This window comes from Meles meles, chromosome 1 (genome assembly GCF_922984935.1).
Source record: "Meles meles chromosome 1, mMelMel3.1 paternal haplotype, whole genome shotgun sequence".
Classification (NCBI taxonomy): Eukaryota; Metazoa; Chordata; class Mammalia; order Carnivora; family Mustelidae; genus Meles; species Meles meles.
In genome coordinates this window covers 210975340-210999264 of record NC_060066.1, presented here as the reverse complement: position 1 = coordinate 210999264, position 23925 = coordinate 210975340, and the positions used below count along the sequence as shown (strand labels likewise).

At 45.3% G+C, this 23925-nt stretch overlaps 1 protein-coding gene and 1 pseudogene across 2 annotated transcripts in view; one reads left to right on the top strand and one right to left on the bottom strand.

Moving 5' to 3' along the window:
* RERE (arginine-glutamic acid dipeptide repeats) overlaps positions 1-4392 on the bottom strand; it is a 426362-nt gene extending 421970 nt beyond the window's left edge. For both annotated transcript variants that reach the window (XM_046025753.1, XM_046025762.1), the window contains exon 1: positions 4281-4392. The gene's annotated coding sequence lies outside the window, so the exon portion shown is untranslated. The remainder of the gene's footprint in view (positions 1-4280) is intronic.
* A 6232-nt stretch (positions 4393-10624) lies between these two features.
* Positions 10625-23343, top strand: LOC123928192 (annotated as a pseudogene).
* Positions 23344-23925: the final 582 nt, after the last annotated feature.

Genomic DNA, 23925 nt, shown 5'->3' with positions numbered 1-23925 from the left:
CTTCTGATGCAAAAGCCCAAGACAAATAGACTGTGAAGATTCCTCAAATACCAAGTGGTCTAACGAATTAGAGGTCATATCACTTTGTAACAAACTATATAAGGAAATATTTCACAAGTAAACATATTGCTTATGGTTGCTGACACACTGGCAAATTTTACCAAATAAAAACAATTTTACACTGACACAAACAGGTCACTTTACCAAAAACCTCTTGTATTAGCAGTCCAATCTGACCTAGTTAGGCAATATACAGACACGTGGCATAGATTACATTACTTGGCACACCAACAAGTTAATTATACAAATCACAATTCCAACCAAAACTTCATTCTCGTAAATATATTTAGGATTTGAACATGTCTGAGTTAATGCGATCAAATATTCATTAAAATGGCTTAAGCAATCTTAACCATTTTCTAACAAATAAATGTTACTTAAACAGGACAAGCAAAGTTACAAAACTGGAATAACTATGAAGATACTACTAATAATTAACAATCACTTAAACACGATTCAAGAGGAATTTCTAGTTGTTGAAAAGACTCTATGATCAGCCAGAGCACAGCGTTATCAGAGAGTGATTATGTAAAACAATAACTATTGTTTCAGGGTGTATGTATGTGTAAAATGAAGTTCACAACTATGTTACACTAAAGACTCTAAACATCTGAATTTTCTGCTATCTTAACCTTTACATCAACTGCAAAAGAAGCTGCCAAAAGCAGTTAGTTGGAAAGCACAGAATTCCCAGAAGAACTCAGTATATACAACTTATTTTACTACTTAAATGTTTTTTTGATTACTGGGATTTGAACAAGATGTTAAAGATTCAAAACTAATTTTAAAACTAATGGGCACTTACTAAATCCATAATAATATTCAACATACACTGGTTGTAGAAGGGCACAGGTCATATTCCTGGGTGTGTGTGTTTTTATAGCACCTGGCGTATTTTTGTCAATAGTACATATAATTGTTTCAAGACTTACAGTGATTCTACCCTACTTTTTAGAAACCTTTGGACTGACCACCAAGTGAAAGGTGAAAAAGTAACTGGTACATTTATTTCTTGATTTGGATTACCTTTTTGTCGTGACCCGTGCTCAGTTACTCTAGTTACCTGGCAGAGAATATACTGGATTGAAATTACTAGCCTCTATTCTTACTGAATAAATAATACATTTGAACTGTTCACATTTCATTTGTAAAAGGTACACAACTTCAGAGGTTACACACTTAAGTTCTGAAAGCAAAGTGAATCAGAAATCACATTCCTTAGAGTCTGAAACAGATGTTTATTCTATGTGGAGTCCCCCTGGCCTCTGCAAACCTCTCCCAACAGTCCACTCCACTAAAACAACAGAGATGGGGTAGGATGTGTGATAAAAAACCTTCTAGACATTTATCAAACAGATTATCTCTGAAACTACACTTTGGATTACAAGCCTTTGGGCAAGAATTTGGCCTTCTGTGTTAATCTGTGCACACATTCATTTCACATTTTCTCTTGCCTCTGTTTTTTTTTTTTTTAACCTAACCCAGAGAATAAGTCATCCTATCAGACTTAATTTCATTTGTTTATATGACAATTGAAAACTACTGCAACACAACACCAGTACATCCGCAAAACTACTGATTTTAGTGAGTTCCTCTCTCCCCCACCTCCCCACTATCCCCAAGAAATCCCAGAAGAAAACGCCTGGGTTCAGAGCTAGGATTTTTCTTTTCTATTGGGTAGGTCTATTTGACTTTTTACTAATGACACTGAAAACTTTTTAAAGACTGCTAGTGTACATACAATTTCTAACACCAAGAAGACAAATAAATTATTTTGTTTAGTATTCTAAGACAAACTACGTTTTTCACAAAAGAGTATCAATTCAAAAGAGTCTTTGGAAGTCACTATGTGTAAATACTTCTGATAATAGAACAAATTAATGTCAAGACACAGCCAATAACATAAAAAGCCTCGAAGCATCCATGCCAGTCAAAGGACATCTGCATTAGCAGCTCAGGGAAGTGGCATTTGCAGGAAGGCACTACAACTGCGTTCAAAAGAAAATCATTAGGCCTCAGCCGTTAATCCCCTCCCCCATCCTCTTCATCAGGATCCCTCAAAGCAATTAACCGGTAGAAGGTGCTATTCTGCAACCCACAGTATTCACACCAACCTCCATCCTTGGCCCAGAGCTGGGTTTAACCCAGGCGGACTCTATCAGCGTATTCCCTGCCCAATAGTCAAGGAAGCCTCTACACCAGCCCCCGAAAGAGAAAAACAGATCTTTCTTTATAACCCCTACTTACAAAACAAAAAAAAATGACATCTTAATAGCCAGCATACCTGATTATCAACCATCAGACCACTAAAATGTCAAAACACAGACACTCTTTGTTAAATATTAACCACAAATATGATCATTATCATCTTAACTGAGACAATCTACTTCTACCTAGAAAAGACCCTGATCACATTCAATACAATAAGAGTCAACTGAACAGGTCACTGTCCCCAACAAAGTCAGGGGCAACGAGGAACAGGAAAGATGACTATAAGATCACGACATATAGAAAGGGTTTTCATCTTTACATACACAAAAAAAGAGCAGCAGAAACTAGCGCTAAGAAGGGAGGTGGAGAAGAGGAGTCTCTGAACATGTTTTTGAGTGTCCCTTAGTTTCCGATATACTCTTCTGCCTCTTATAAGGTTGCCAAAAAACCGCCAGACATGAGATGGGTGAAAGAAAGCTGAAAAAGAAAAGCGTCCACCCTTCCCCCATCTTCTCTCCTCGCTCCCAAAAAGAGCTGTGTTTGTCTGTGCAAACCTAGTCCCAAATATGGGAGAGAGAGAATGAATGTGTGTATGGAAGAACAATGAGCCCTCAGCCTGGTATTGTGAGTGTGTGTGTGTGTGTGTGTCTGCCTGCCTGCCTGCCTCTGCCTCTTTTCCCTTCAACCTCAACAACAACAGGGAGAGCTGGAAGCCAGCTTTTCCTCCAGGCCATCAAACCCAAAACCGGTTTATAATTTACAGTGGAATTAACTCAGCAAGCAAATCCATGGAAGGAAATAGCTACCCAAAGATCATTTTATTATTGTATAGATCCATCCTCTCTCCCCTCCCCCAACAGACTGAGACTAAAGAAACCCGTGTACATCAGACAAAAAGGTCTCTCTTTAAATGGAAAGCAATTATCAAAACTGTTCCATATCTAAACAGAGGATGCATTAATTTATGTTACACCAAAATGTTTGTTTTGTAATTCACCAAGTTTCCCTTTTACTAGTTATCTTTTTTTGTGTTTAAAATTTTGCTTTGGAGAAAGCTATTTCAGGATTCATACAAAACTACTTTCTAAATGTCCCTTAAAATAGCAACACACACTGAAACATTTAAAGCACCCAGTTTCTCAAGGACACATTTTGCTTAAATCAATGTTTGAAGTCTGTAATCCAGAAAAATTGTAAACAAACCTTGGAAAAGAGGCAGAGGAAGATGACAATTCAACAATGAATCATTTTGTTTTCCTTTCAACAACTTCTCAAGCAACCAGTTTCAAAGGAAACCTGCAATACTTTCCCCTCCCAACACACACACACACACACACACACACACACACTCTCTCTCTCTCTCTCTCTCTCTCTCTCTCTATGTAAAACTACCTCTCTTCTTTCCAAAACCCTTAAAAAAATAAAAACAGAAGTCACTTTCTTTCAGGGAGCAGAACTCAAAACATGGTAGTAAGAATCCCATTCTGCTGCAAGTGATTTGGGGTTTCATTAATTTAGTAATCACACACAGCAAAGAACCGGAGATTTAGAACACAAAGAAGGACTCTTTCCCTACTGTGAAAATACTACTTTAAGAAAAGCCCTCCCCCAAGACCCCCAAATCCACAAACATTCAAGAAATTTACAGTTTGGGTCTTTCACTTCCTTTCCTTCCCCCCCCACCCCAACCCCCAGTTCAGCCAGTAATTTAGTCACATGAAACAGGTCTTAACCTCAGACAAGTCCGACAAGATCATGAATAAGCAGCAAAGACAGAACCGGGGTCGGCAGGCGAGTGGGACAGTTACCTGGCCCCCGCAGGGCCGAAGAAGTCCCCGGCCCTTTATTCCCGTCCCCCCGGACGCGCGCGGCTCGCACGCCGGCCTCCCCTTCCTGGCTCCCGACGGACCGAGGAGTCCACGCCGACCCCCTGCCGCCCCACGCCCGTCCCTAAGTCGAGCGGCCAGGAGAGAAGGCAGCTGCCACGCGCCGGCAAGTTGGAGACTTACCTTCCCCGAATGCGCTACACCATCAATGGAGGTGTGTTCGTCCGGCTCCCGGGAAAGTGGGGGACGGGGCGGGAGGCCCGCGGGGCTGGGGACCGCCGGGCTCGGGCCGAGGAGGGGCCGGCCGCGGGGACAGGGCCGGGGGCTGCGGGGGGCTTCCCTCCCGTGACCTCTGGGACGGTCTCCACTAGCTCCCTGCTCCTCGCTCGGCCAGTCCTTCAGAAGCGGGAGCCCAGGATCATGTCTGGTTTTGTTTTTCTGAGGGCGAGGGGCTCCCTGAGGATGATGGTGATTTTTTTTTTTTCCTCAACCAGGAGAGAAAATGAGACAGAGACAATATGGGAGGCGTGCGAGGGGAGAGCACGGGGAAGGCGGAGGCGGGGGCGAGACCCGAGGCGGGCGAGTGTCTCGGGCGTGCGGGAGGAAGAGGAGGCTGGAAGCGCGGGGGGCGGCTCGCGAGCGTCTGTGGGAGCAGCGGCGCCTCGGCGATGGTGGCCGAGCCGCGGCGGGGCTGCTGCACCGACCCGCCGCCCACTCCGCGCTCGGGCCCGGCCCACCTCGCAGTATCACGCCTCCCCATTGGCGCGTCCCGGCGTGACGCGCGCGGAGGCCGGGCCAACGGGAGGCGGAGGGCGGGCGGAGGGGCGGGACTTCTTGCGCTCTCCTGTTCTCTCTCCCCCTCCTCTCTCTCTCTTTTTTTTTTTTTTTTTCTTTCTAATAAAAAGAGCAGGAGAGAAGGAGGGGAGCGGCTGGGCTGTGCCGACGCCGCGGGCCGGGCTAGAGCGCGCGCTCCGGGCGGCGGTGGGCTGGGCCCTCCCCCTCTCCCCAAGCACCGGGGCGCGTCTTTGTGCGGAGCCGGGGCCGCGGCGCGCTGCGGGCTGGTCCCACGGGCGCGACTGGCCCGAGTCCCGCTGCCCTTGCTATTACCAGGGTCCCAATTTGCCTTTTCAGCCACTTCAGACGCGGACTCATATTCCTGGGAGGGGGGACACGGAGTGGGTTCCGACGATTGGCTTAAGGACTCTTAAGAAATTCTGATGGGAATGAACGTTTTCAAAATAAGTCTACGGCAGAAGATTAATTAAGAAAGAGAAAAACGAAATTCGCAGGTCGCGCTGCTTCTTTGAAAAGAATATAATAAAGAGGAAAAGCCTGGAAAGTCTCCTCAAGGAATAAAGAAGGGACTAGAACCCCAATCGCAGAAGGAATGTTAGGGAGGAAGGGAGCAGTGTGCACAACCCTATGCCGTAAGTTTGAAAAATAAAACCTTTTTAAAAAAAAAAAATCCAAATATCACCTTTTTCCTTTGAGAAACCTAGTATTCTGTCCCACCCCCCAAAAGGCTGGTAATCACAGGGTCTGCGGTGCTGTAAGGGGAGTGAGGGGCAGGCCAAATGCTCATATTCTATTTAATATAATTTATAGGAATGAGGGGTTTGGAAATTTTAATTATGACTAGCAGTTTTTGAAATGCATATCATGTTTATTGAGTTCTTTCACACACCCTGGCATGAATCCAGGGCGAATCATCAACCTATTGTTGGTTTGTTAATATACTGTAAGTGCTTATTGGTGTCCTTATACCATACACTCTCCCTGAAGGAGTTCAGATCTGTGTATAATAGAATAATTAAGGGATAGAACACAGCACAAAGTAATTCACTCATCTATTTCAAATAAAGTGATAATTTTCTCTTTGGAATATCGATTCAGATTACAATTTCCACATCCAGCAGTTTCTTTTAAGAAGAATTTGGAACAGCAGATATCATTGGACTGTGACCCAAGAGATCTAAAAACAAACGGGTCTTTGCCATTTCCTTTGAGTAACTCACAGCAAGAAAAACCTTCTCGCTGCAACTCCTTCAGCTATGAAATGGGAAATGTAATTAATACCTCATTATATAATCTAATAATGTGAGAACTGAATTTTACAACATAATAAATTCAGTAAACAGCTCCGGACATCCTAGATATGGATGGGAACTATTCAACATCAGTTTTGGAAATAAGGAGGAGTAAAGTATGTTAGATGGCTTCAGTGTCCATCACAATCTACACTTACAAGAGCGAGCGGTATTTCTAATAAAGGTTCAGCCCTGCGGTGGGCAAATGGACAACAGTTTTTCAGAAGGTGCCTGATCCTACACTACCATTTAGCAGGGAGGAGAGAGGCTCTCAAGACCAGTCAACCACATTTATCATAGTATTAGGGCTTGCCATTACTGTCATTTATCTATAAAAATAGAAATATGGGGTGCTTGGCCGGCTCCGTTGGTTGAGCATCTGACTCTTGATTTCAGCTCAGGTCATGATTTCAGGGTTGTAGGATCGAGCTCCACAAAAACCCACAACAGAGTGTGCACGCAGCAGGCAGTCTGCTTAAGGTTCCCTCTCTCCCTCTCCTTCTGCACCTTCTCTCTTCCCTCTTTAAAAGAAAAAAAAAAAAAGATGTGGATTAAGGGTTGCCTGGCTGGCTCAGTTGGAAGAGCATCTGACTCTTGATCTCCAGGTCCTGAGTTCAAGCCCCGCACTGGATGTAGAGCCTACTTCAAAATCAAATGTAGATGTAGAAGTCTCAAGACCTCACATTTCTGCAAAGCATAATATTATGGTATTGCACCATAAAATTAGCAAACTAGATCTCTTTAACTACAACAATCCCATGCAAGAACCGTGGCCCAGCCATAAAGCTGGAGAGAATGGCCTTCCTGAGAGGCTGATAATGTAATAATAATACATCTTAATAAAGACAACTATTAAACCATTGACTGAAAGCTTACTACGTCCCAAGTGCTATGCAAACCATGTTGTATTCCTTCGTCCACTTAGTCCTGACAATAGCCCATGAGATGTATTATTATCTCCATCGTAAAGGTCAAGAAACTGGGGCTTGGAGAAGTTAAATGACTTGATCAAGGTGAATGAGGTCAAATATCTAGTGGGTCTTTTTTTTCCCCACTATGAAATTAGAAAGAATTCCCTTATTCTCTTTTCAGCAAGCTTTAGAAAATGGGGATTACTTCGGCTATTGAATTTGAAAATATCAAGGACTTTTGTTAGTCATTTTATGTGTCCTACTATAGGTAGAAGTGATTTCATTTTGTATACAGAGGTCACATCAGAGGCGTAATACCATTATCTAAAAGAAACAGGAGAAAGAGAAATTCTTTAATAAATGACATTGGGACAACCAGATAACTATATAGGGAAAAAATGCAGAAAAAAACTATATAGGGGCACCTGGGTGGTTTAGTTGGTTAAGCGTCCAACACTTGATTTCAGCTCAGGTCGTGATCTCAGGATTGTAAGATCCAGCTCCACACTGGACCCGGACGTGAAGCCTGCTTAAGATTCTCTTTCTCTGGGGTGCCTGGGTGGCTCAGTTGGCTAAGGGTCTACCTTCAGCTCAGGTCACAATCCTGGAATCCCAGGATCAAGCCCCGAGTGGGGCTGCCTGCTCACTGGGGAGCCTACTTTTCCCTCTCCCTCTGCTGCTCCTCCTGCCTATTCTCTCTCTCTCAAATAAATAAATAATATTTAAACAAAAGTTCTCTTTCTCCCTCTCCCTGTGCCCCTCCACCTGCTTTCTCTCTCTCTCTTAAATATATCTTTAAGAAAAAAATTCTTTAACTAGATTTACTTTATTCCTAAACCCTTCACTCCCCCCAAATTACAGATGGACATTTTTTAAATGTAAAAAATGAAACCACTGAGGGGGCCCCTGGCTGGCTCAATTAGTAGAGCATGCAACTCTTGATCTCAGGGTCATGAGTTCAAGCCCCATGTTGGGTGTAGAGAGCACTTAGGAAAAAAAAAAAAATGCAGTGGGGTGCCTGGGTGGCTCAGTCGGTTAAGCATCCAGCTCTTGATTTCAGTTCAGGTCATGGTCTTGGTGTGATGTGATCCAGCCCTGCACTGGGCTCCACACTCAGCAGGGAGTCCGCTCTCTTCATCTCCCTCTCCTCTTCCCATCTCTCAGCTCGCTCTCTCTCTTTTTCTCTCTCTTAAAAAAATCTCTTTAAAAAATTGCAGAGACATTACTATGATCTCTTACAGGATCCTGTAGACCCACTGAACTGCTATTTGTTAGGTTGAGTTTAGGAGTTTATTTTATTACTTTCCTTTGTAACCCACATATAGTTTATGTTTATTCTTTTGTGTATATCAGATATTTTGTGATTATTTTAATGAAACCATGAAAGTAACTAGAGGAATAGCAAATTTTTGTCAAATCATGGATTGAAGAAGTCTTTTCTAAACATGACAGGAAACCCAAAAGCCATAAAGGAAAAACACCAATAAATTTTATGCATACATATTTTACATCTCTGTAAGGCACAAAAAGACATCACAACAATCCAAGAAAAAAACACCTGTCACAAAGTACTAACTTCCTTTTTTCTTGAAAGATCTTATTTTTTAAAAGATTTTATTTACTGGGGTGCCTGGGTGGCTCAGTCGGTTGGGTGTCTGCCTTCGGTTCAGATCATGATCCCAGGGTATTGGGATGGAGCCCGGCATCAGGCTCCTTGTTCAGCGGGCAGCCGGCTTCTCCTCTCCCTCTGCCTGCTGCTCTGCCTACTTACACTTGCTCGTACTCTCTCTCACTCCCTTTCTCTCTTAAAAAGATTTATTTGAGACAGAGTGAAAGAGTGAGAGAGAGCCGGAGAGCAGGATGAGGGGCAGAAGGAGAAGCAGACTCTCCGCTGAGCAGGGAGCCTGGGACTCTGGGATCATGATCTGAGCCATAGGCAGATAATTAACCAACTGAACCACCCAGGCACCCCTAAAATACTAACTTCCTTAATACAGATAGCTCTTACGGATTTGTAAGAAAAAAAATTCAGAAAGATGGAAAGAAATATATGAACAAAAATTCACAGAGAAATGTGTTCAATAAACATGATTCAGTCATAATAAAGTAACTAGAAATTAAAATCATCTCTCAGATTAGGGAATATTTTTAACTTCATAATACCCAGTATTGACAAGCATGAGGAAAACAAGTACTGTGATGCACTGTTGGTAAAAATGTAATCAGTCCCTTTTTTAGAACACAATTTGGCAACCACCTGTGGAAAGGTTAAATATCCATATCCTTTGACCCAGAAATTCCACTTCTAGAAGCTCATTCTACAAATAATCTTGCATAAATGTACAGAAATATACACAAACACATATATAATTGCAACATTGTTTATAATAGTGAAAAACAGGGAAAACCCAAACATCCATCAACAAAGAACACTTGAATAAATTATAGTACAAACATATAATGGAATACTTTATAACTTTCAAAAAGGATTAGGTAAGTCTGAATTGATATAGAATGATAATCAGGATTCAGAGCTAAGTGAAAAAAGCAAGTCACAAAACAATTGTGCAAAGTATAATTCTATTTGTATTTTTTTAAGTAAGCTCTACACCCAATGTGGGGCTCGAACTCACAACTCCCAGATCAAGAGTCACATGCTCTACCCACTGAACCAGCCAGCCACCCCCTAATTGCATTTTTTTTTAAAGATTTTTTATTTATTTATTTGACAGACAGAAATCACAAGCAGGCAGAGAGGCAGGCAGAGAGAGAGAGAGAGGAGGAAGCAGGCTCCCCGCAGAGCGGAGAGCCCAATGTGGGGCTCGATCCCAGGACCCCGGGACCATGACCTGAGCCGAAGGCAGAGGCTTTAACCCACTGAGCCACCCAGACGCCCCCCCTAATTGCATTTTTTAGAAGAACAAATTTGTCTATGCTTCAAAGATATCTAAAAACATAGTCACCAGGAAAATGTTCCAAGTGAGGCCAGAGGGTGTGGAATGAAGTGTAAGGAGGGAACAGGAAACAGACTTTTGATTTCATTCTACTCTGTTCTGTTTGATTTTTTTTCTCTTCTTATCAAGCATGTATAATTTTTATAATTAAAAAAAAAGAATTCCAGTCCTTTGAACATATGGCTGGTAACTAGCCTTCATAATTCACCAGAAGTACTCAAGCTTTAGAACAAGTACATTATTTTCCTCCAAAATGCCCTCAGCCAAACGAGGGTGCTTCATCAAGCTGCTAACAGACTGAAGCTTGTTTCTAGGCGTTTGCTTCGAGATGGCCTTCCGCATCTCTGCGGCGCGAGTACCAGCCAACACCAGCTTCAGGGGTCTCCCCTTGCACTTTTCCAGGTAGAGCAAGAGTAGGGCTGAGTACTCCCCGCCGTGGTATGTCTCTGGGCACTCAGCACACACTGGGTTTACCCACAGTGGGGTTTCACTTCGTAACATGTTGGAAATCAGAATCCCAGTCCTTTCCCTCAGACCAAGTAAGTGACCCCCGATAGTCCCCGCATGGAACCGAAATGGAGAAACGGGTGATTATGGCACTAATTAAGGAGGCACGAGGCACGCATGCAGACGTGTACAAAAGGGAAACCGCTTTGCAAAACTCGTAGCTCCTTTCCTTTGTGTGCACGTGACCAACTATGGAGAACAGTGAAGTTTCTCGGTTCAAGTCCAGGCTCCAGTGAATTTTCTTTCAATCAAAGGAGAAGTGGGTCTGTACACCAGCACACCTACAGACAGACCCCAAGGCAGCCCTGCTCCACTGAACCACATCAGATCCAGTGGAAAGACACTCTTCTCTGAAGTCATGCTTAGCCAGCCAGGGCCACAGCCTGGTGTCTGGGGGCAATGGGCGCCTTCTGGAGAAGATCGAAACCCAACATCTGACTTCTGACCACACGTGGTCATTGAAGAGTCTCACAGGGCTTCGCAAAAGAATTAAGGGGAGGAGATGCTGATTTTCATTGTCCTGGCCCAATTCCAAGTTTGATCGTTCGCAGTCCTCCTCCTTTGTCTGCCTGCCATCTCCCTGAGACGTGCTATTGCACAGTTCCCGTTATAAACAGCTGTCCACTGTTTGCCGAGCGAGCCAGAGAGCCAGCGAATTCCACCCTGGGGGAAGCTGCGTTTCAAGATAAACATTTCCTCCGCATCTTTGGTAAATTACTTAGATTTACCTTGGAGGAAAGATGTGGTCTTCTGGTGAGAATAAGGGCACGGTAATGGGGAGTTAAAAATTATCCACGAGCCCCATTTTGTCTGACTGGTAAACAAGACAGTCTGGACTGGATCACAAAGGGGCCCTCAGAAGGGAAAGTCCACAGGAAATAAATTTCAGATTCTAACATTTTATTTGGGAATCCAGAATTTAATCTGTTTTAAAATGTTTTATTTATTGGGGCGCCTGGGTGGCTCAGTGGGTTAAAGCCTCTGCCTTCGGCTCAGGTCATGATCTCAGATTCCTGGGATCGAGCCCTGCATCGGGCTCTCCACTCGGCGGGGAGCCTGCTTCCCTTCCTCTTCTCTCTGCCTGCCTCTCTGCCTACTTGTGATCTTTGTCAAATAAATAAAGTCTTTAAAAATATATATATTTTATTTATTTATTTGAGAGAGAGAGAGCATGAATGGGGGGAAGAGCACAGGGAGAGGGACAAGCAGATTCCACGCTGAGCATAGAGCCCGATGTGGGGCCCGATCCTAGGGTCTGGAGACCATGAACTGGACCGAAATCAAGAGTCACATGCTCAACCCACTAAGCCACCCAGGCACCCCCAAAATTTAATCTTAAACATTGATGAAGCAGGTTCTATTTGCCACCAAAATTCATTTCTTCAATCTAAGGCATATTTACAAACAGAACAAACAAGCAAGAAACTCTGTAAACCAGAGGAAATAAAATTCACCCTCTGCCATCCAAGCTTCAGCATCTATGTTGGACATGTCTGGGGGACTCAATTTAATGCCTGCCTCCTTTTTATCCAACACTTAAGACATCTTTTTCTTTTTTAAGATTTTATTTATTTATTTGCAAGAGAGAGAGCACACAGAGGGAGAGTGAGAAGGAGGAGCAGGCGCCACACTGAGCAAGGAGCCCGATGTGGGGCTGGATCCCAGGACCCTGAGATCATGACCTGAGCCGAAGGCAGACACAACCCACTGAGCCACCCAGGCACCCCCACTTTAGGCATCTTTTTTTTTTAATTTTTTTTAAGATTTTATTTATTTATTTGACAGAGAGATAGATCACAAGCAGGCAGAGAGGCAGGCAGAGAGAGAGAGGAGGAAGCAGGCTCCCTGCGGAGCAGAGAGCCCGATGCGGGGCTCGATCCCAGGACCCTGAGATCATGACCCGAGCCGAAGGCAGCAGCTTAATCCACTGAGCCACCCAGGCGCCCCTAGGCATCTTATATTCAAATATCAACCCCAAATGTCTCCTTCTAATACTCCAACTTCCAGAATAATTCCTCTCTTTAATCTCTTTTTTCTCTCTTTAATCTAAAAAAGAGCATTTTAGCTTGAAAGCATCCAAAATATCCTTCAATATGTGAATGGATAAACGAGCTATGTTGCATCCATTCGATGGAATATTATTCAGCCCTAAAAAAAACCAAGCTATCACACCATAAAAAGGCATGGCGTAACCTTACAGACATTACTAAGTGAAAGAAACCAATCCAAAAAAGGTTACTGTGTGCTTCCAACCGTACGACATTCTGGAAACGACATTCTAAAACAGAGTAAAAAGATCAGTGGTTCCCAGGAATAGGGAAAAGACAAGGCTGAACAGGTAGAATACAGGGGATTTTTAGGGGAGTGAAACTATTCAGTATGATTTTATAAGGGTGGATACATGTCATTATGCGTTTGCTAAAACACACAGAATTGGGACGCCTGGGTGGCTCAGTCAGTTAAGCATCTGCCTTCAGCTCAGGTCATGATCCTGGGATCTAGGATTGAGCCCCACATCAGGGGTGGGGTTGTCCCTGCTCAGCAGGGAATCTGCCTCTCGCTCTCCATCTGCCTCTCCCCCAGCTCATGCTCTGTCTTTTCTCACTCGCTCTCTCTCTCTCTCTAGTAAATAAATATTAAAATAAATAAATAAAACCCACAGAATCTATAAAACACAAAGTGAATGAACCCTACTGTAAACTATGGACTTTAGTTAATAAATAATATATTAATATTGGTTCATCAGTTAAACAAACGGACCACACTAATGCAAGTTCTTAATAAAAGAAGACTGGAGTAGGGGCAAGGGGTATGGTGCGTAGGACCTCTGCTTCCTGCTCAAGTTTGCTGTGAACCTAAAACTACTCAGGAAAAGCCTATTAACTTTTTTACAAAGAGCATTTTATCTCTGCTCTTTGTGTTGTATGAAAGAGAGACTCATGCAGCATGTCAAGTAACAGGAGATGGGAACCCAGGCAAAGCCGAACCGAGTGACATCAGGAGCTATGGGACTAGAGGCGAGACCACACAAAGGTCGGGGACCCCAGGACATTATCACTGCTCCTCATTCTCTCTCCTGCCTGCTGGCCTCCTCACCCTTCCCCACGTAGTGTAGCTTTTCTTCTCTTCAGTGTCTGCTTTCTCATCATCTCAGCTCCTTCATGACTGTGGCTTCCCTGTGGCCTCCCATGGCTTCTCCAGCTTTTGCCAACCACCTCAGGACTTCAGGGCTTCCTGTTTAAAATTCCCCAGACAGGCAGACCTACTTGGCCCAGTTCATTCCTTGAAGGCCCAACGCTGTCCTGGTCCCTGGTGCCCTGTGGGTACATGTAGCAGCAAAGGGGTGAAGGGTGTCCCCCACACTGTGCAGCCAATCCCCAAGGCTTAGAGCTGCTGCTTCCTCAGGAACTCTGGCTGAGCGGCCTCCCCGTAGACGGGCCCATGGTGTCGGCCGCATTCTTGATGTGCTTGACAGGGATGGTGTCCTTTGGAATGGCTTGTGTCAAAAACATGAACAATTGAGTAAAACCGAACCTTAGCAATTAAGTATTTCAATACTTTTTTTTTTCAGATTTAATTATTTATTTCAAAGAGAGAGAGAGCGAGAACACAGGCCAAGTAGAGCAGCAGGCAGAGGGAGAAACTTACTCCCCACCAAGCAGGGAGCCCCACATGGGGCTCGATCTCAGGGTCCCCGGATCATAACCTGAGCTGAAGGCAAACGCCCAACCGACTGCGCCACCCAGGTGCTCCTCAATACATTTTAAAATAGTGACCTTTAGGGGCGCCTGGGTGGCACAGTCGGTTGGGCGTCCGGCTTTGATTTCGGCTCAGGTAATGATCTCGGGGTCGTGAGATGGGCTCTGCACTCAGCATGGAGTCCGCTTGGGATTCTCTCTCTCTCCCCCTCTGCCCCTCTCCCTGCTTGTGCTCACACACATTCGTTCTCTCTCTCTCTTTCTTTCCTAAATAAAACAAAATCAATCTTAAACTTCTTTTAGAAGCCCCCAATAGAGGCACCTGGGTGGCTCAGTCGTTAAGCGGCTGCCTTCTGCTCAGGTCATGATCCCAGAGTCTTGGGATGGAGCCCCGCATGGGGTTCTCTGCCCGGCGGGAAGCCTGCATCTCCCTCTCCCACTCCCCCTTCTTGTGTTCCCTCTCTCGCTGTGTGTCCCTCTTTCAAATAAATAAAAATAAAATCTTAAAAAAAAACGAAGCCCCCAATCACATACTCAAGTGCACGCGCAACCGAACCCAATACAGAAATCAAACAGTATGGGTTAAAGACTCAATTAAAAAACTGCACCAAATTTAGGATAAAATAGGAGTTGCTGAACAAGTCCTAAAATGCACAAACTGGACAACAACACATTTGACTAAAATAATATTAAAGACTTCTTATGATCATTTACATTAAAATTAGTGGAAATCACACATTGGGCAAAGGTCATTGTAACTCCCACGACCATGACAGGATTAGGGATAAGACTACAGCAAGAAAGCTTATATATTTATTGGAGAAAGAGCAGTCCCCCAACAGAAAAGTCAGGGAAGGCTAAGAATAGACAATCAGCAGAAGAAGAATCTGTATGTCCAATACACAGAAAACGACACTCAGTATCTCACGCCGTCATTCTTGGCAGATTTGTTTTTTTATTTATTTATTTATTTATTTATTTATTTATTTATTTGACAGAGAGAGAGAAAGCGAGAGAAGGAACACAAGCAGGGGGAGTGGGAGAGGGAGAAGCAGGCTTCCCACCGAGCAGGGAGCTTGATCCCAGGACCCTGAGATCATGACCTGAGCCGAGGGCAAGAGGCTTAATGACTGAGCCACCCAGGTGCCCCTCTTGGCAGTTTGAATACACATGCAGTTGATCCTTCTAACAGCTTCTGTGTGTGTGTGTGTGTGTTTTAATTGTGGTCACACAGAACATGAAATTTCCCATTTTAATCATGGTCAAGTGCACAGCTCGAGACTGCTGAGCCTAGTCACGGTGTGGGGCAGCCAGCCTCCTTCTGCAAGGTGAAATCTTGCAAAATGAAAAACTCTGTAGCCGTGAAACGACAATTCCCCCTCTTGCTCTCCACCGGCCCCTGGCAACTACTCCTCCATAGTCTGTTTCTATGAGTGTGACCACTCTCGGTACCTTATACAAGGGAAATCAAACAGTGCTCGCCTTGTTGCGACTGGCTTATTTCAGTTAGCACAATGTCCTGACACAATTTGTTAGGGCTCACGTACAAAATACCGTGGACTGGATGGCGTAACAACAAAAGCTTATTTTCGCAGTCTTGGAGGCCGGGAGTCTGAGATCGAGCTGCCAGCCAGGCTGGTTTCTCTGGAGGTCTGTCCCTTTGGCTTATGTGTGGCTGCCTTCTCCCTGGGTCCTCATGGGCCCTTTTCTCTGTGCACCCATCCCTGATGTTGCTTCCTCGTCTTACAAGGACACCAGTCCTGTTGGATCCACCCCCATCCTTGAGACCTCATTTTCCCTTAATCACCTCTGCTAAAGGCCCAACTCTAAATGTAGCCACATTGGGGGTGAGCATCCTTACCTCCAGGGGGACCTGCCCCTTTGTGAACCGAAAGTGATGGACCCATGTAAACGGTGTGGGCTCACTGCATTCGGACTTGCCCATTTCTTTTGCCTTAACAGTTTAAGCTGCTTAAATTAATTAATTAGCAGATTAATATAGCAGGACAGCAAACAACTGCTTAGCCTCGTGGCCTTTTAGGCCGGAACAGTGATTTGACTGAGAGTCTATTATTAATTGCATGTTAGGAGAAAGTTGATAGCCACAGGCCCTTGGATTCAGGGCTCAAGGTCACTGGTAAAGTGTTTTGAGATAAACTAGCTTACTCTGTCACTTCCGTATTTGTGCACCTATCATTAGGGCCTGCTAGAATGTAAGCTTCGCAAGGATATAGGCCTGTCTGTGGAAGCACGACGAAGGGGTGTGCTGGGATGGAAGAAAGCATGTAGAGCCCTCAGGGGCTCTCATTGAGCTAGGCAATGCCTAGCTCAATGTCAGACTGGGCTCATTTAGAGCCAATAATCTGACCTTTGGCACTGACCACATTCAGGTATAAATCTTTGAAAACTTTTTTTTTATTTTTGAAGATTTTATTTATTTATTTGACAGACAGAGATCATAAGTAGGCAGAGAGGCAGGTAGGGAGAGGGGGGTGGGGGGGTAGCAGGCTCCCCGCTGAGCAGACAGCCAGATGCGGGGCTCGATCCAAGGACCCTGAGATCATGACCTGAGCTGAAGGCAGAGGCTTTAACCCACTGAGCCACCCAGGCGCCCCTGAAAACTTTTTTTTTGAAAGATTTTATTTATTTACTTGACAGACAGAGATCACAAGTAGTCAGAGAAGAAGGCAGAGAGAGGGGGAAGCAGGCTCCCTGCTGAGCAGAGAGCCCAATGTGGGGCTCGATCCCAGGACCTTGGGATCATGACCCCAGCCGAAGGCAGAGCCTTAACCCACTGAATCACCCAGGTGCCCTAAATCTTTGAAAACTCTTTTTTTTTTTTTAAGAGTTATTTATTTATTTATTTGACAGAGATCACAAGTAGGCAGAGAGGCAGGCAGAGAGAGGGGGAAGCAGGCAGGGAGCCCAATGTGGGGCTCGATTCCAGGACCCTGGGATCATGACCTGAGCCGAAGGCAGAGACTTTAACCCACTGAGCCACCCAGGCGCCCTAAATCTTTAAAAACTTTTGAATGAAGTTGATTATAGGACTTTAGGGAAAGAAATTACCTAAAATCACTAAAATATTGTCAGATCAATTTTTGCGATCTCGTTTAAAGTAAGTTCTTTGCCCTATAATGTTTATGTTAATTAATGTTAATGCAGCTTAAAAGAGACCAATGGGAAGTAAACAAAAAGAGACCAACGGGAAGTAGACAAAGCCAGGTATTGTTTTAATTTTAGATATTTTTGAAAACATGGGATTAGACCAGTTATCCATAATGGTGTGTATCTGTGTCTGAGAAGAATTCCGATTCTTGGCTTCCTAAAACAAATCTGAGCTGGTCCTAATACCGTACCCCAGTGACTCGATGCCCTCTCTCTCCTCCGTGTCTGTTTGCCTTGCGCAAACCGTCAGCGGCTTGCCCCCTCACTTCCTAACATTCCCTGAGCCAAGCCACAACCCTGGTGATAATTCCAACATGCTGCCTATTCGGCACCTGCACCTGCCAGCCAAATGAGTTTGGCATCACACTGCCTGGTTTCATTTTAAATTCATGACCACAAACCTCAAGTGGACTCTTAATGCCCTTGGCAATCATAGGATACTTACCCAGGCTCATTTCTCCCCCAGTGCTCCAGCCAGCAATCTCACACCCGTTCCTCTCTCCTCAAACCTCCAATTTCCCTCCCTTCTTTTGAGGTCACCATAGATATTGATGTGATCAGCAGACAAAATCCACAGACTGCCCACTCCCCATATCTATCTGTCTGTCTTGGAACCCCGCCCTCTGGCTTCCTGCCTGCTATTATGGATGAATCACCAATGGTCCTATGGAAGCTTAGCCCTCTGCTTTGACCCCTCCCCTCCCATTGCTCATGAATCTCTCTTAGCATATTCCCTCTCTCTGCTACATCATTTTTTTTTCACCATTCACTGGATCCCTCCTATTAAGATACAATTAACGTGTTTTTTCTCTGACCTCAAGCCTTCTGTTGACTGCACTTTACCTTTGTCTGCTCCCATTTTTTTGCTCCCTTATGCAGCAAAACCATCTTCAAAAAGATGGTCTATACTTGCTATCTCCAATTTTTTTAAAGATTTTATTTATTTATTTGACAGACAGAGATCACAAGTAGGCAGAGAGGCAGGCAGGTGGGGGGGAGCAGGATCCCCACTGAGTACAGAGCTTGATGAGGGGCTCGATCCCAGGACCCCGAGATCATGACCTGAGCCGAAGGCAGAGGCTTAACCCACTGAGCCACCCAGGTGCCCCATCTATCTCCAATTTTTACCCTTCTCTTTCAATCCACTCCAATCTCACTTTGACTCACCTTTTCCACTAAAACTTGTCCTACTAATGTCACCAGTGAGCTCCACGTTGCCAAAAAAAAAAAAAAAGAGCCAGTTCTCAGTCTCCCACTTTCTTGATCCATTGGCCGCATTTGATAGAACTGATGACCACCTCTTACCTGACAGGCTCTTTATTGGGCCATCAGGACACTCCATCCTCCTGGTTTCCCCCTACCGCACAGGTGAGTCTCAGTATCTTTCAGTGACTCCTTCTTTTCTCCCCAGCCTCTGAACGTTAGAGCCTCCCGGCTCAGTCCTTGATCTTTTCTATAACTACCCTCAGTCCTCTGTTGATGTCATTCTCTGCCATGGCTTCAAAGACCACCCAATTGCTAATCACTCTCAAGTGTATGTCTCCAACCCAGACCTCCCTCCTGAACCTAATACGCCCAACGTCCAGCTCACCATCTCCACTTGGATGTCTAAGGTGTCTTAAATTTCACATGCCCCAGACTAAACACCTGTCCCCTGCAAGGTCTTCCCCATCTCAGTCAATAGCAACTTCATCTTTCCAGTTGCTTGGATTAAACCTTTGAGTCTCCCATATCCACAGTCAATTCATCAGAAAAATCCTGTTGGCCCTGATGTAAAACAACGTCCACACGTGGACTGCTCCTCACCACCCCTGCCACTACCATCCTGGTCCAAGTCGCTGTCATCCCTTGCCTGGATTATGGCAGTAGCTTCTTTTTTTTTTAAGATTTTATTTATTTATTTGACAGACAGAGATCGCAAGTAGGCAGAGAGGCAGGCAGAGAGAGAGGCGAGGGATAAGCAGGCTCCCTGCTGAGCAGAGAGCCCGATGCGGGGCTCGATCCCAGGACCCTGAGATCATGACCTGAGCTGAAGGCAGAGGCTTTAACCCACTGAGCCACTCAGGTGCCTCTGGCAGTAGCTTCTTAATTGTCTGACTCTCTACACAGTCTCTTCCCAATATGGTAGCAGTGATCCTTTGAAACAGTAGGTTAGATTATGCCACTGTGCTGCTCAAAACTTGACAATGACTCCATATCAGTCCAGACGACCGAGGTTATGTTGTGGTGGCAAATAACCCCAACATTTCAGTGATTTAAAATAGTGATCATTTCTTTCTCATGCGCCACGTCCACCTCGGGCCGTGACAGGGAGCTGCTCATCACCATCACTGGTCGGAGACTTGGGCTTACAGCTCAGAACACTGTCTTGGATGTTTCTGGTCACCTTGACAGAGGAGCAAAAAGCCCTAGAAGATTAGCACTGCTAATGAAATACTCCCCAAGTGAATTCTGCAGACTCAGTGGCTAGAACTAGTCACATGGACAGATACGTCCTGAGGAGAGCCAAAGAATGTCATCCTGCTCTGCTGTGACGGCCAGGAGCTGGGCATATTCAGTGAGCTCCTGAGTACCGTAGGCTCCCAGCAGTGCTCAAAATAAATGTAAAGTCCTGGGTGGCTTAGTCGGTTAAGGCGTCCTACTCTTGGTTTCAGCTGGGGTCATCATCTCGGGATCCTGGGATCCAGCCGCATGCCAGCCTCCGTGCTCAGTGGGGAGTCTGCTTGTCTCCCTCTCTCTCGGCCCCACCCCCCACTCATGCCCTTTCTCTTGCTCTCTCAAATAAATAAATAAGTAAATCTTCAAAAGAAATAAAAGCAACATCTGTACAATGGCCTCTGAAGCTCGGCATTAGCAGGCCTTCTCCTCCCCTCTCTGGGCTCACCTCCTCCTAAATTCTCTCCCGGGTACCAGTGCATCCGAGAGCCCGTTCCTCTGCCTGTGTGGCTCTGCCTTTAGTTATGTGCAAGACAATCCCCTTACCCCTCACCGCACTCTGCACATACGCCTCTCTGAGGGCAGCGAAGGCAGAGGCTTTGTCTATTTTTGTTCCTGGGTGCACCCCCACGAGCCAAGCCCAGATCGGGATCTGCACAATACAGGGCTTCAGGAATCTTTGCTTCAAGGAGTGAACCTCCTTAGTGGTCACAGAACATACCAACCCCCCCCCCCCCACGAAATATTACATCACGCCTGTCAGATGGTAAAATATTCACGTCTGACAATGGTAAGCCCTGATGAGGATTTAGTGAGAAGAAATCTCCTGCTCTGCTGGAGAGGGCATGTTGGTGCGACCACTTGCCCAAGTGTGCGACCACTTTTCCCAAACTGCTTTCCGCAGTTTGGCGCTCTGTGGTCAAGTCCAAGATAAGTGGGAATCATTACAATTCGGCAATTTCACGTCCCAATATGTATCCTGGAGAAAATCAACCGTGTATGTCTAAAGAGACATGCAAAAAGATGCTCATAACAGCACTACTAATAATAGAAAACGAGGGGCGCCTGGGTGGCTCAGTGGGTTAAAGCCTCTGCCTTCGGCTCGGGTCATGGTCTCAGGGTCCTGGGATCGAGCCCCACATTGGGCTCTCTGCTCAGCGAGGAGCCTGCTTCCTCCTCTCTCTCTGCCTGCCTCTCCGCCTACTTGTGATCTCTCTCTGTCAAATAAATAAATTAAAAATTAAAAATAAAAAAATAATAGAAAACGAGTTGGGAACACTTGAAATTTACATCAGCAGGACAATTGATACATCATTGTCATATACAAGGGAACATCATACATTCGTTTGACATGTTTTGATTTCCTGTCTCCAATCCAGCTTGCAAAGAGATTGGAAGTCGCTTTCTTTCTTCTTTAAGATTTTATTTATTTATTTGAGAAAGAGACAGAAAGAGTGAGAGAGAGCAAAAGAGTGGGGTGAGGGGCAGAGGGAGAAGCAGACTCCCCCTGAGCAGGGCTTGATCCCAGGACTCCGGGATCATGACCTAAGCCGAAGGCAGCTGCTTAACTGACTGAGCCACCTAAGTGCCCCTGAAAGTCGCTTTCATTCACCCAACAAGAAAAAAGTGGAACAAACTGAAAATCAACAGTTATTCTTAGATCCATCAGAGAACTGGGGTTACAGGGCAAATCAGCTGACCCCAGATTAGGACAGGTAGGTAGGTAGGTACAGAGAATCACAACTTACCTGAGCAGAAACCTCTACAGGAACCAGGACCTGGGAAGGTACTGTGGTCAACACATTGCTGGAGGCTCAGTGTGGACAAGTTTGAAAGTTAAGAACTCCAGGGGGGTCCCTTCACACGTCCGAGTTTTCCCTCTAGGAGCCCTTCCAGACTCTACTGTAAGGATCCAGAGAAAAACCCCCTCATGCTTCCAGCAGGGGAAGGGGAAAGAGGAGCCATTTTGGAACACATCCGAGTACTCTGTTGTTTTAACAAGTTCTGTCCTCAAAAGAAGCTGTTTCACCAGAGCCTAATGGACCCAGGGGAAGGGAAATGGCCAACTGCAGCCCCCTCGAGCCTTCATGCCTCACCTAAGGGGTAAGGGAGCTGAGCAGCCCTGGTCAGTCACAGCCTACAGGCACAGACTCCCCAAAGGACCACGACCTCATTATCTACACTCATGCATATCATATTTTAGCTGCAGATAATCACAGACAAAAAGAAGAAAATTGGAAAGAAGCCAGAGGAAAAGAACTTACCTATAGAGGCCCAAGGAAAGAATCACATAGTTTCCCTTTGAGAACCGAGCCGGCAAGAAAAGGATCGGAGTGAGCTCTGCCTAGGCCTAGGGCAGCCACACCTGTCTTGCCAAGAAGAGCGGGAAACACAGCCGTTCCCAAGTCTCAGACGCTGGATACACTGACAGGTGTGTTTGCCCCCTCATCTGTCTATAGGTTCCCCGTACACTGAGAGAATGTCTCCCTCTCATCGTTTTCCTCAGGACCAGACTTAAGTATGCCCTCATAGGATATGAAGTAAAGATTTGTATCCAACATTTTCTTGAGATTCACGGCCAGGCCCCAATTGCTATAACTTATGTTGCTCGTCGTATGGTTGTCATCAGCGCTGCCGACACTGGGGAGGACTTCCGTCTGACCGATGACACCAAGGGTCGCTGGGCTACTTATCAGACTACCCTTGAGGAGGCCAACTGGAAGTGGTCAACGTGAGACAGAACTTTGTGAGAACAAAAGGAATCCCTCGCCTGGTGACCCATAATGTTTGTACCATCCGCTGTCCCCATCCCCTCCTCAAGATGAAGGACACCATTCAGACTGATTTGGAGACTGAAAAGGTGACTGCTTTCATCAAGTCGGGCCCTGGTCATCTGTGTGTGGTGGCTAGAGGTGCTAGCCTGGGAGGACTTGGTGTGATCACCAACAGAGAGAGACACGGTGGTTCTTTTGATGCCGTTCACACGAAAGATGCCAATGGCAACCGCTTTGCCACGAGGCTCTCCAACATTTTTGTCATTGGCAAAGACAACAAACCATGGGTTTCTCTTGGCTCATTAAGCATCTGCCTTCGGCTCAGGTCATGAGCCCAGGGTCCTGGGATGGAGCCCCGAGTCTAGTGCCCTGCTCCGTAGGAAGCCTGCTTCTGCCTCTCCCTCTCCCACTCCCCCTGCTTGTATTTCCTCTCTCGCTGTCTCTCTCTTTGCCAAATCTTAAAAAACAAACAAACAAACAAACAAACAAAACCATGAATTTCTCTTCCCTGTGGAAAGGGTATCTGCCTTACCATTGCTGAAGAGAAACAAGAGACTGGCGGCCAAACAGAGCAGTGGGAAAAAATGGTCTCCAGGTGACATGATTGGAAGGTCTTTATACTTAATTACAGGTCATGCAGCACGGGGGGAAAGGTCGGAGTGCTACAGTGCTATATTTAAAGTGTTGAAAGGGAAAAACCCACTAACTTAGAACTCTGTACCAAGTGACACTATCCTTCAAAAGTCCGGGAACAATAATGCATATCTCAAACAAAAATTGAGGGAATTTTTTTGCCAGTAGACATTCTTTCCAAGAACGTTAAATAAGTTAAATAAGTTAAAATAAGTTCTTCATAGAGAGAGAAGTGACGTTGGTCAGAACTCAGACCCAAAAGGAGAAAGAGCATTCGAGAAGGAATAATGAGTGACTATAAAATGATTTACAGGTAGGGATACCGAAACAAAACAAAACAAAACTAAGGAGTGTGATGCTGAAGAAAAGAGACAATTTGCAAACAGACATTTATAGAATGACACCATTTATATGAATCATAAAAACATATTATACGATGCCACATGTATTAGATGGATACACACCTGGACAGTACAAATATAAAAAGTCACTGTAAAGAGTCAAACGACCTTTAAGATAGGTTATGTCTGGGGGCACCTGGGTGGCTCAGTGGGTTAAAGCCTCTGCCTTTGGCTCAGGTCATGATTCCCAGGGTCCTGGGATTGAGCCCCGCATCAGGCTCTCTGCTCCGCAGGGAGCCTGCTTCTCCCTCTCTCTGCC